The 13,490-nt window shown below is 32.3% G+C and overlaps 1 protein-coding gene across 2 annotated transcripts in view; it reads left to right on the top strand.

The window, feature by feature from the left end:
* LOC142334680 (uncharacterized) overlaps positions 1-13,490 on the top strand; it is a 244,017-nt gene that overhangs the window by 172,044 nt on the left and 58,483 nt on the right. The gene's annotated exons all lie outside the window — the stretch shown is intronic.

Genomic DNA, 13,490 nt, shown 5'->3' with positions numbered 1-13,490 from the left:
AGAGGCCCTTAGCCGGCTTTATTGGTTTTTAATGTGCCAAACGTAGTGACGTTGCTGGGAGCATCTATATTAAGGTGAAAATGTCGTTTTGCAAGTCCTGAATGAATCAATTGTTTGGCAATTTTTTGTCTATTTTCGTTTTCATTATGGTTTGTCATTTTCCTTGTTTTAATATAGACCTAAGCAAGGTTTTTAATGCTTGTAAATGGGTTTAGAGCTTTATTTTATCAACCGAAAATTTTGATCTGGGTTTGAATAATATCTGTAACTTCTAAATAATTTTCAAGTTTTCAAATTTCAACTTTCCGGTTTTGTTCTGGCTATTTTTTATCGATAATTTTCTGTGAACTGTATTCCACAGGATGTAAAAACAATGCTGCTCGTGAAAACTGACGGTTTAGGTTAAGGAGTTGGCGAGCAGAGAGTAAAAAGAGTTTTTTTCTGCGCATGCCGCATTTTGTGAGCGATCGAAAAAAGTTAGTGTGAAAAAATTTTCGCTAAGCGAGGAATCTTTTTGATCACGTGCGTTCTTTTCAAAGCAGTTTTTAGTTCACACTAAAAATTTTTTAGGTAAAAGTGTTTCGAATCATTTTTATTTTTGGGTATTTTTGGAAACCCTATTAACAAATAACATTACGTTTGGGAGCGTTTCTGAACATCTCAAGCTTTGAGTTTTAAATGATATCTTGAGCAATTTTTGTGATTTTGCCGTATTAGCCGCTTTGCAGCCGTTTTTGACTCAATTTTACTTTTTTGGTTCATAGGCTAATTATTTTGGTTGAAATTATATTTTATTTTGAATATTGTGACATTTTGATTTTGTTAAAATCAATTTCAGTTTGTTTTAAAGAAATTGAACTAAATTTAAACAATTTTTTGTGCTCGTTTTGTTGTTTGCCTAATTTTTCTGTTTTATTCGGTCTTCATCAACTTTTTTTATGTTAAATTGTGTGTTTTAGTATGGGTATTATTATCGTATGGGTATTGTTGCTAAGTGAAAACAAAAGTTTTGTAATTCATTTTTTAAATTAAATTATTCAATTCCGCACTTATTAGCTATCACCTCTTTGTCATGTTTCAACTGTTTTTCAATGAATTTGGGTGTCGTGTGGGTCTTTAATATTTCAGCAGTAATTGTTTAAGGTTTTTTAAAGTTTTCAAATTTCAACTTTCAAATAAAGTTCTTCAAGTTTCTGGTTTTCTTCCGGCTGTTTTTATCGATAATTTTCTATGAAATGTTTTTCACAGGATGTAAAAGTCAGTGCTGCACGTGAAAACTAACTGTTTAGGTTACGGAATTGGTGAGCAGAGAGAAAAATGAGTGAATTTTTGGGATCTTTTCCGTTTGTGCCCCCCCAGCTTAGTGGGTGCATGTTTTTTGCAACCCTCAGAGGCACGTGCAATATTTATACATAATGATTTACTATGTAATGACATGTGCTCTGTAACTGGGGGAGCATAACGAGGTGGGGGGGGGCACAAACGGAAAAAATCCAATTTTTGTTCATACCGCATTTTGAGAGCGATCGAAAAAAGTTTGGTAAAATTTTCGCTAAGCGGTCAAATTTTTTAATCACGTGAGGACTTTTCAAAGTAGTTTAGTTCACACTAAAGTTGTTTTAAGTAAAGGTGTTCCGAAGCATTTTTTTAAGTTTTGACTTCACTTTGTTTTTTTGGGTAATTATTTTATGGAAACCCTATCAAAAAATAACTTTACATTTGGGAGCGTTTTTCATCATCTCAACCTTTTAGAGTTTTATATGATATCTAAAGTAGTTTTGTGATTTAGCCTTATTAGACGCTTTTTAGCCGTTTTTGACTCAATTTCATGTTTTTTGTTTTTAGGCTAATAGTTTTGGTTGAAATTAGTTGTGTTGAATATTGTAACTTTTTGATTTTGTTAAAATCAATTTCAGTTTGCTTTAATGAAATTGAACTAAATTTTTACAATTTTGTTTTCTTTTTTGATGTTTCTTGTCAAATTTTTCTGATTTTTTCGGGCTTATGCAGTATTTTTATGTTCAATTGTGTACTGTGGTATGGGTATTGTCATCGTATGTGTTTTGTTGCTATGCGAAAACAATTAAAATTTTCATAGCACATATTTTAAAATAAATTGTTCACTTCTGCAGTTTTTAGTTTTCACTCTGTCTTGTTTCAAGTGTTTTCCAATGAATTTGGGTGTCATGTGTGTAATCAATAAGTCATCAGTAACTGTTTTTTATTGTTTGTTGAGGACTGTTTTCAGACTTTGCATTTTTCGGGAGAATATTAAAAAATGTTAAGCTTGTAAATTGGTTTAGAGCTTTATTTTATCAACATAAAATTTTGATCTGGGTTTGAATAATATCTGTAACTTCTAAATAATTTTCAAGTTTTCAAATTTCAACTTTCCGGTTTTGTTCTGGCTATTTTTTATCGATAATTTTCTGTGAACTGTATTCCACAGGATGTAAAAACAATGCTGCTCGTGAAAACTGACGGTTTAGGTTAAGGAGTTGGCGAGCAGAGAGTAAAAAGAGTGATTTTCTGCGCATGCCGCATTTTGAGAGCGATCGAAAAAAGTTAGTGTGAAAAATTTTTTGCTAAGCGAGGAATCTTTTTGATCACGTGCGGTCTTATCAAAGCAGTTTTTAGTTCACACTAAAAATTTTTTAGGTAAAGGTGTTTCGAATCATTTTTATTTTTGGGTATTTTTGGAAACCCTATTAACAAATAACATTACGTTTGGGAGCTTTTCTGATCGTCTCAAGCTTTGAGTTTTAAATGATATCTTGAGCAATTTTTGTGATTTTGCCGTATTAGCCGCTTTGCAGCCGTTTTTGACTCAATTTTACTTTTTTGGTTTATAGGCTAATTATTTTGGTTGAAATTATATTTTATTTTGAATATTGTGACATTTTGATTTTGTTAAAATCAATTTCAGTTTGTTTTAAAGAAAATGAACTAAATTTAAACAATTTTTTGTGCTCGTTTTGTTGTTTGCCTAATTTTTCTGTTTTATTCGGTCTTCATCAACTTTTTTTATGCTAAATTGTGTGTTTTAGTATGGGTATTATTATCGTATGGGTAATGTTGCTAAGTGAAAACAAAAGTTTTGTAATTCATTTTTTAATTTAAATTATTCAATTCCGCACTTATTAGCTATCACCTCTTTGTCATGTTTCAACTGTTTTTCAATGAATTTGGGTGTCGTGTGGGTCTTCAATAACTCAGCAGTAACTGTTTTTTAAGGTTTTTTAAAGTTTTCAAATTTCAACTTTTAAATAAAGTTCTTCAAGTTTGTGGTTTTCTTCCGGCTGTTTTTATCGATAATTTTCTGTGAAATGTTTTTCACAGGATGTAAAAGTCAATGCTGCACGTGAAAACTAACTGTTTAGGTTACGGAATTGGTGAGCAGAGAGAAAATTGAGTGAATTTTTGGGATCTTTTCCGTTTGTGCCCCCCCCCAGCTTAGTGGGTGCATATTATTTGCAACCCCCAGAGGCACGTGCAATTTTTTTACATAATTTAAATTTAAATTTTTACTTTATTGCACTTTGTTTTTTCGGGTAATTTTTTTATGGAAACCCTATTAAAAAATAACTTTACATTTGGGAGCGTTTTTCATCATCTCAACCTTTTAGAGTTTTATATGATATCTAAAGCAGTTTTGTGATTTAGCCTTATTAGACGCTTTTTAGCCGTTTTTGACTCAATTTTATGTTTTTTGTTTTTAGGCTAATAGTTTTGGTTGAAATTAGTTGTGTTGAATATTGTAACTTTTTGATTTTGTTAAAATCAATTTCAGTTTGCTTTAATGAAATTGAACTAAATTTTTACAATTTTGTTTTCTTTTTTGATGTTTCTTGTCAAATTTTTCTGATTTTTTCGGGCTTATGCAGTATTTTTATGTTCAATTGTGTACTGTGGTATGGGTATTGTCATCGTATGTGTTTTGTTGCTATGCGAAAACAATTAAAATTTTCATAGCACATATTTTAAAATAAATTGTTCACTTCTGCAGTTTTTAGTTTTCACTCTGTCTTGTTTCAAGTGTTTTCCAATGAATTTGGGTGTCATGTGTGTAATCAATAAGTCATCAGTAACTGTTTTTTAATGTTTGTTGAGGACTGTTTTCAGACTTCGCATTTTTCGGGAGAATATTATTAAAAAATGTTAAGCTTGTAAATTGGTTTAGAGCTTTATTTTATCAACAGAAAATTTTGATCTGGGTTTGAATAATATCTGTAACTTCTAAATAATTTTCAAGTTTTCAAATTTCAACTTTCCGGTTTTGTTCTGGCTATTTTTTATCGATAATTTTCTGTGAACTGTATTCCACAGGATGTAAAAACAATGCTGCTCGTGAAAACTAACGGTTTAGGTTAAGGAGTTGGCGAGCAGAGAGTAAAAAGAGTGATTTTCTGCGCATGCCGCATTTTGAGAGCGATCGAAAAAAGTTAGTGTGAAAAAATTTTCGCTAAGCGAGGAATCTTTTTGATCACGTGCGGTCTTATCAAAGCAGTTTTTAGTTCACACTAAAAATTTTTTAGGTAAAGGTGTTTCGAATCATTTTTATGTTTGGGTATTTTTGGAAACCCTATTAACAAATAACATTACGTTTGGGAGCGTTTCTGATCATCTCAAGCTTTGAGTTTTAAATGATATCTTGAGCAATTTTTGTGATTTTGCCGTATTAGCCGCTTTGCAGCCGTTTTTGACTCAATTTTACTTTTTTGGTTTATAGGCTAATTATTTTGGTTGAAATTATATTTTATTTTGAATATTGTGACATTTTGATTTTGTTAAAATCAATTTCAGTTCGTTTGAAAGAAAATGAACTAAATTTAAACAATTTTTTGTGCTCGTTTTGTTGTTTGCCTAATTTTTCTGTTTTATTCGGTCTTCATCAACTTTTTTATGTTAAATTGTGTGTTTTAGTATGGGTATTATTATCGTATGGGTATTGTTGCTAAGTGAAAACAAAAGTTTTGTAATTCATTTTTTAGATTAAATTATTCAATTCCGCACTTATTAGCTATCACCTCTTTGTCATGTTTCAACTGTTTTTCAATGAATTTGGGTGTCGTGTGGGTCTTCAATAACTCAGCAGTAACTGTTTTTTTTAATTTTTTTTGAAGTTTTCAAATTTCAACTTTTAAATAAAGTTCTTCAAGTTTCTGGTTTTCTTCCGGCTGTTTTTATCGATAATTTTCTGTGAAATGTTTTTCACAGGATGTAAAAGTCAATGCTGCACGTGAAAACTAACTGTTTAGGTTACGGAATTGGTGAGCAGAGAGAAAAATGAATGAATTTTTGGGATCTTTTCCGTTTGTGCCCCCCCCAGCTTAGTGGGTGCATATTATTTGCAACCCCCAGAGGCACGTGCAATTTTTTTACATAATTTAAATTTAAATTTTTACTTTATTCTACTTTGTTTTTTCGGGTAATTTTTTTATGGAAACCCTATTAAAAAATAACTTTACATTTGGGAGCGTTTTTCATCATCTCAACCTTTTAGAGTTTTATATGATATATCAAGCAGTTTTGTGATTTAGCCTTATTAGACGCTTTTTAGCCGTTTTTGACTCAATTTTATGTTTTTTGTTTTTAGGCTAATAGTTTTGGTTGAAATTAGTTGTGTTGAATATTGTAACTTTTTGATTTTGTTAAAATCAATTTCAGTTTGCTTTAATGAAATTGAACTAAATTTTTACAATTTTGTTTTTTTTTGATGTTTCTTGTCAAATTTTTCTGATTTGTTCGGCCTTATGCAATATCTTTATGTTCAATTGTGTACTGTGGTATGGGTATTGTCATCGTATGTGTTTTGTTGCTAAGCGAAAACAATTAAGTTTTTCATAGCACATATTTTAAAGTAAATTGTTCACTTCTGCAGTTTTTAGTTTTCACTCTGTCTTGTTTCAAGTGTTTTCCAATGAATTTGGGTGTCATGTGTGTAATCAATAAGTCATCAGTAACTGTTTTTAATGTTTGTTGAGGACTGTTTTCAGACTTCGCTTTTTTCGGGAGAATATTTTTAAAAAATGTTATGCTTGTAAATTGGTTTAGAGCTTTTTTTTATCAACAGAAAATTTTGATCTGGGTTTGAATAATACCTGTAACTTCTAAAAAATTTTCAAGTTTTCAAATTTCAAATTTCCGGTTTTGTTCTGGCTATTGTTTATCGATAATTTTCTGTGAACTGTATTCCACAGGATGTAAAAACAATGCTGCTCGTGAAAACTAATGGTTTAGGTTAAGGAGTTGGCGGGCAGAGAGTAAAAAGAGTGATTTTCTGCGCATGCCGCATTTTGAGAGCGATCGAAAAAAGTTAAGTGTGGAAAAATTTTCCCTAAGCGAGGAATCTTTTTGATCACGTGCGGTCTTATCAAAGCAGTTTTTAGTTCACAATAAAAATTTTTTATGTAAAGGTGTTCCGAATCATTTTTATTTTTGGGTATTTTTGGAAACCCTATTAACAAATAACCTTACGTTTGGGAGCGTTTCTGATCATCTCAAGCTTTGAGTTTTAAATGATATCTTGAGCAATTTTTGTGATTTTGCCGTATTAGCCGCTTTGCAGCCATTTTTGACTCAATTTTACCTTTTTGGTTTATAGGCTAATTATTTTGGTTGAAATTATATTTTATTTTGAATATTGTGACATTTTGATTTTGTTAAAATCAATTTCAGTTTGTTTTAAAGAAAATGAACTAAATTTAAACAATTTTTTGTGCTCGTTTTGTTTGCCTAATTTTTCTGTTTTATTCGGTCTTCATCAACATTTTTTATGTTAAATTGTGTGCTTTAGTATGGGTATTATTATCGTATGGGTATTGTTGTTAAGTGAAAACAAAAGTTTTGTAATTCATTTTTTAAGTTGAATTATTTAGTTCCGCACTTATTATCTATCACCTCTTTGTCATGTTTCAACTGTTTTTCAATCAATATGGGTGTCGTGTGGGTCTTCAATAACTCAGCAGTAACTGTTTTTTAAGGTTTTTTAAAGTTTTCAAATTTCAACTTTTAAATAAAATTCTTCAAGTTTCTGGTTTTCTTCCGGCTGTTTTTATCGATAATTTTCTGTGAAATGTTTTTCACAGGATGTAAAAGTCAATGCTGCACGTGAAAACTAACTGTTTAGGTTACGGAATTGGTGAGCAGAGAGAAAAATGAGTGAATTTTTGGGATCTTTTCCGTTTGTGCCCCCCCCCCCCCCAGCTTATTGGGTGCATATTATTTGCAACCCCCAGAGGCACGTGCAATATTTTTACATAATGATTTACTATGTAATGACACGTGCTCTGTAACTGGGGCAGCATAACGTAGTGGGGGGGGGCGCAAACGGAAAAGATCCAATTTTTGTTCATACCGCATTTTGAGAGCGATCGAAAAAAGTTTGGTAAAACTTTCGCTAAGCGGTCAAATTTTTTAATCACGTGAGGACTTTTCAAAGCAGTTTAGTTCACACTAAAGTTGTTTTAAGTAAAGGTGTTCCGAAGCATTTTTATTTTTAGTTTTTACTTCACTTTGTTTTTTTTGGGTAATTATTTTATGGAAACCCTATTAAAAAATAACTTTACATTTGGGAGCGTTTTTCATCATCTCAACATTTTAGAGTTTTATATGATATCTAAAGCAGTTTTGTGAGTTAGCCTTATTAGACGCTTTTTAGTGGTTTTTGACTCAATTTTATGTTTTTTGTTTTTAGGCTAATAGTTTTGGTTGAAATTAGTTATGTTGAATATTGTAACTTTTTGATTTTGTTAAAAATCAATTTCAGTTTGCTTTAATGAAATTGAACTAAATTTTGACAATTTTTTTTTCTTTTTTGATGTTTCTTGTCAAATTTTTCTGATTTGTTCGGCCTTATGCAATATCTTTATGTTCAATTGTGTACTGTGGTATGGGTATTGTCATCGTATGTGTTTTGTTGCTAAGCGAAAACAATTAAAATTTTCATAGCACATATTTTAAAATTTATTGTTCACTTCTGCAGTTTTCAGTTTTCACTCTGTCTTGTTTCAAGTGTTTTCCAATGAAGTTCGGGTTTCATGTGTGTAATCAACAATTCATCAGTAACTGTTTTTTAATGTTTGTTGAGGACTGTTTTCAGACTTCGCATTTTTCGGGAGAATATTATTAAAAAAGGTTATGCTTGAAAATAGGTTCAGAGATTTGTTTTATCAATAGAAAAATTTGATCTGGGTTTGAATAATACCTGTAACTTCTAAAAAATTTTCAAGTTTTCAAATTTCAACTTTCCGGTTTTGTTCTGGCTATTTTTTATCGATAATTTTCTGTGAACTGTATTCCACAGAATGTAAAAACAATGCTGCTCGTGAAAACTAATGGTTTAGGTTAAGGAGTTGGCGAGCAGAGAGTAAAAAGAGTGATTTTCTGCGCATGCCGCATTTTGAGAGCGATCGAAAAAAGTTAGTGTGAAAAAATTTTCGCTAAGCGTGGAATCTTTTTGATCACGTGCGGTCTTATCAAAGCAGTTTTTAGTTCACACTTCGCATTTTCCGGGAGAGTATTATTAAAAAAGGTTATGCTTGAAAATGGGTTCAGAGATTTGTTTTATCAATAGAAAAATTTGATGATCTGGGTATGAATAATGTTTGTAAGTTTTAAATATTTTTCAAATTTCAACTTCTAAATAGTTTTTCAAATCTTTAAGTGCAGGTTTTAGCGACTAATAAAACAGTTTTCAGTCTGAAATTTGGGTTGTTGGATAAATTTTGATGACCCAGATATTTTTTGAGGATATTAACATCTCAAATTGAAACTGCTTAATAATGCTGATATTTTCAAGTTTTTGAAATATTTTGTTATTAAATTCATAGGAGATTTGAATAAACTTTTTTTTCAGTTCAATCTGTGGTAATGAATAGTTTTTTCAGTTGTACAGAAGCTGTTTTGAAAGTTTTTCCTAAGATTTTTAGCACATTTTTTGTAATTTCGCTTGATTTTTCTAGGTTTGGACAATTTTCTGTCCTTTGTTTGGCTCATACTTATGTTTTCGCTTTCGCTTGTTGTGTGTCCGGAAGGATATCTGTGAATTGCCCTGTTTTGTTTTTCTTTGGAATATTTTATTAACCTTTGGTTCTCGTTACCTTTACAAGTATTCAAATTTACAATTCAAGTTCTCTTTTGATAATTCTCAAATTAGTGTTTTTGTTCGGCTTTTGATATCCAATTCTTCTGTCAGTCAACTGATGATTTTTCAAGTTTGTCATTCAATTCCCTGGATTATATTTCTGGCCGTGTCCTGCTTTTTTAAATTAAAGTCGGAGCCGTACTATTTACCATCCGATTTTTCGCTTGGCGGATTTTCTGTCCGACCCTTTTGACTTTCCGTCCTCAAAAACGGGAAAAAGTGAAACCTGGAGGCCATTAAGTTTCCTAAGAGCCTTTTGGCTCACTGGACTGTGGTTCTTAGTTTGACCCCCTCACATCAGTCCCTTCCCCTTTAATCCCCCACCCTGCACATGTTTCCATCCGTAACCCTTTGAGATCGACCCTCCATGTGCGCTCCCACGCCATGCTCAACCCACGCCCTTTATTTAGGATAAAGCTAGCCACACTTAACTCTAGCTATTAACTGAAGAAGCCAGCCACTTGCAAGTCGTTTGAGAGTAACAATAGTGGTATAATTTTGCATACTTTAATTTTTTAAATTTGCCGTCCTGCCTCTTTGTTCTATTAATGACTCATCTCAATGACACTCCAGAAAGCCATAACGGAAGCTATTTTTATTTAAAGTTTTAATTTTTATTCAAAGTTTTAATGACGCTACTTTTTGCAATTAGTTCTGTGGGTTTTTATAGATGTCCATGTTGTCTTGCTTAATGCCAATAATGGTATGTCTCTTTGGATCTCTTTTTGAATCAATTTAGTATATTGAATTTTGACTTTTGTTTTCGAAAAGTTATTTGGTTTATTTTCCGTTTCTGCTGATCTTCTTTCTGGTTGCCTTAGTAGTGTTAACGGCCCGTCTTAATAACTATATGATAAAGCATAATTGAAGCTGTATATTTGTTTGTTTTTAGCTGACGTATTTAACGGCTTTGACATTATTTGTTTTGAAAAATTATTGCCGAGTTTTTTAGTACTGTACGGTTTTATAGTTGTTGATATTGTCTTATTGATTAGTGTCAGTAATGGTAAGTCCCATTGGCTGTTTGATGAAGCGTAATTGAAGCGCATCAACATTTTCATAATGGCCGCCGTCGGCGTCTCAGCGGCCATTATTTCGACACTCTCTTTTTTTACAATCCAAGAATTAGATTGTATTGGTGATCTGTCTTTGTTTTTATTTTTGTAAGATGTTTTTACATCTTTTTTTATGACTTTGAGCTTTCAAAACTGGATAAACAGGTAAAGCTCAGCGTGCATCAAGTTTTTATTAGAGGCCCTTAGCCGCGTCTAGTAGTCCTTCAAGTACTTAGAGCGGTGAAGCTACTGGGATTGCTGTAATTCAAGTTTGTGACTTTTAGTTTTGGAGCCCAAAATGTTGCATTTTTTGCGGTTTTTTCGTAATTTTTTGAATTTTTTGTTGAACCAGTCTGAAATTGAGGTTCGTAAAAGTTGATAATTCGGTCTTTTGTGAGACTTAAATACTTTCTGTGACCATTTTAAGAGCTATATGTTTTAGTACTAAAAACAAACACGCAAATTTATACTAATGTTTATAATTTTTTTCAAGTTTTGAAATTTTCTGTCATTTTTAGTTTTTTCAGCCCTAGTGTCAAGGAACCTCCTCCAGGGTTTGATATTAGGTTACTGCATATTTTCTAGTGGTAATATGATGGTTTTTAACATTTGAACATCAATAATTTTAGCAATTTTTTTAAAACTTTCAAATTTCTTTAATATTTGTCATTTTTCAAGTTTTTGATGGGATTTGATTTAGAGGATTTGATGATGGTTGCTGAAAAGTTTTTATTGGCCATGGAACGGTTTCAACATTTTAGTATCAGACATTTTTTTATAGAACTTTTTTTCAAGTTGTTTGAAATTTTGTTATTTTTAGAGTTCCCACCCTCAAGGGCCAAAGAACCTCCTCTAGGGTTTGATAATAAGTTACTGTACAGTTTCGAGTGGCATTGAAAAGGTTTTCATTTTTAAATGTCGCGAATTTTAGAGGTTTTTAAATGAAACTTGCATATTTATTTGCAAGCTGTTTTGAAAATTTTTCAACAGCGAATTTTTCGCGCACAGGAACCTCCTGTTGAGTTTGATAATAAGTTACTGCATAGGAGCAAGAGGTAATGGATTGTATACCAATATTTTAATAATATGTGTTTAAACAATTTTTTATATAAAATTTAATTTCAAATTTTCTCTAAGTTATTGTTCCGAATTTATCGAGCTTTTTGAGCCAATGAAACTATTTAAGGCGCGAAATAGGGATACTAGATAGTCACTGGAGAAAGTGAAATTGTTCCTAAGACGATAATTTTACAAATTTTTGCAAGATTTTGTTAAAAATTTGCAATTGTCTTGATTTTTTTTTAAGTTTTGGCATTTTCTGAGTTTAGCAATCTTTACTGGCCAACGAAATTTTTTCAAGTCTTACAGATAGGTTGCATGACACAACTCCAGAGGCAACAAAATGGTGTTAAACATTTTCTAAATTTAGGAATTTTTTTAGATTTTGCTTTCAATTTTTTTAAGCATTTGTCGTATTTCTCGTTTATCTACTTTTAATGGATAATAAATCTCTTTAAAGGCTTTTGCGTGATATAAGGAGTCCATTGAATTGTATTATCTTTGCCTTTCAGGGTGAAAGCGTCAGGAGTTTTAGAAATAATTTTTTTTGTTTATTTTGATTATTTTATTTTCTCAACTTTTGAGATAGTCTTTTTGGCGGGGATTGTTCATTTGATCTGCTGGTTAGCTACAATAGTTCTCAATTTTTCTTTCAATTCTTTGGATTGTATGTCAGGATTTTTTAAATTCGCTTTACCTTTTGATTAACGATTTTCACGCTTGACTCATGGCTTACCTCACTCTCTGTTTCAACTGAATGAATTCTAAATTCTTTTGCATTGAATTACACAATGTAGTGAATGCGGTCAATGTCAAAGGAGAAAAGTCAAAAGAAATGGGATAAATCTTTGAAGCCCGGTCAATAAGTCATAGTGCATTAGGTTAGCAAAGCTCATTAGAGCGATAGTTATCTGAGATTAATATTAAGCTTTAAAGCTTTAGTAGTAGCTGAATTAAGTATAGTTCTATCTTTTCTTTTATATCTTTCTGTTTCAATCCCGATGTGCTTCAAGAGCGTCAACGGCGGCTATTTTCCGACAATCAGCCGGCTATGTTCAAGTTTTCTGAAATTTTATTTGACTGTGCTTGACAGATCTCATTTGTTTTCTATTGTGCCTAGGTTTCACCCTACTGTTATTTTCAACTTTTTGCTTCTGACTTTTTTAACAACCTTTGTTTTGATTCAGTTTTAGTTATTTTGTTGCTATTCAGTTATGTTGTTGCGTTTGTTCTTTAACCATGCAATTCTTTCGTCGTTCATTGGAGATTTTCCGTTTATGCCCCCACCCAGCCTTGTGGCTGCATATTATATGCCGCCTAGAAGCACGTGCCTTATTTTTACACAATGATTTACTATGTAATGGCACGTGCTCTGTAACTGAAAAGTTGTTAGATGCTCTCTACATGTGATATTTTTTTGTTTTAAAATTCAATTTTTCAGTTACGTTTTGCAACTTGTTTCAATATATGCTCTATTGACTATCAGATGCTGTTCTGTGTTGTTTTGGTGTATGCCCTGCTGACTATCATCTGCTATTGACTTCTGGTTCACCTCAATCTTTTTGGAAAAAGTTCGTCTGTCGTCAATTTTTCTAATGCATGAAGATATCAGATTTCCTTAGATAGAAAGTACTGTTAATTGGTCTTATTACTCTTATAGTCCTCCGATTTAGGCTGAATTTATCAATTTTATTGAATATAATGAAACTGTAGACAAAGTTGAACTTATTTTGAGAATTTTTTGTCTCAAATTATTTCACTCCGCTGTTTTTGAGTGGCTGCTTTTTGTTCAAGTGTTAGTGGTTTTTAATTGCTCTCATACAAAGTTTGTAGCAATTATATTAGTCTTGTTGGTCTTTTTGTATGCGACTTGTTGTCCTCAGAAACGGGATAAACAGGTAGCGCCTAGCGGGCATTAAATTCACTTAGAGCCTTTCAGCTCACTAGTCGCCAAGTATGCTTTTCATCAACTGTTTTGGAGACTTATGGAGTGAAGGGCGGTTTTTAGAAGTTGACCCACATCAGTCCCCCCACCCCCCCCCCATCCCTACCCCTGCACATCGTTCAGGCCATACTGACCCAGTGCAGCCAAAGGTACCCCTCCAACCGTTGCCCCCTCCCGCACTTTCAAACCACCCTCCCCCCGCCAATGTTGCCAACCACGCCCCCCCCCCCCCCCCCGGGTTCACCCCCCTCGCTGCGCTCACCTCACGCCCCTTCAATTACGCTAA

Source organism: Convolutriloba macropyga, chromosome 2 (genome assembly GCF_964194025.1).
Source record: "Convolutriloba macropyga chromosome 2, txConMacr16.3, whole genome shotgun sequence".
NCBI lineage: Eukaryota > Metazoa > Xenacoelomorpha > Acoela > Convolutidae > Convolutriloba > Convolutriloba macropyga.
Note: the sequence above shows the minus strand (reverse complement) of the source record. Positions and strands in the feature narration are given on the sequence as shown.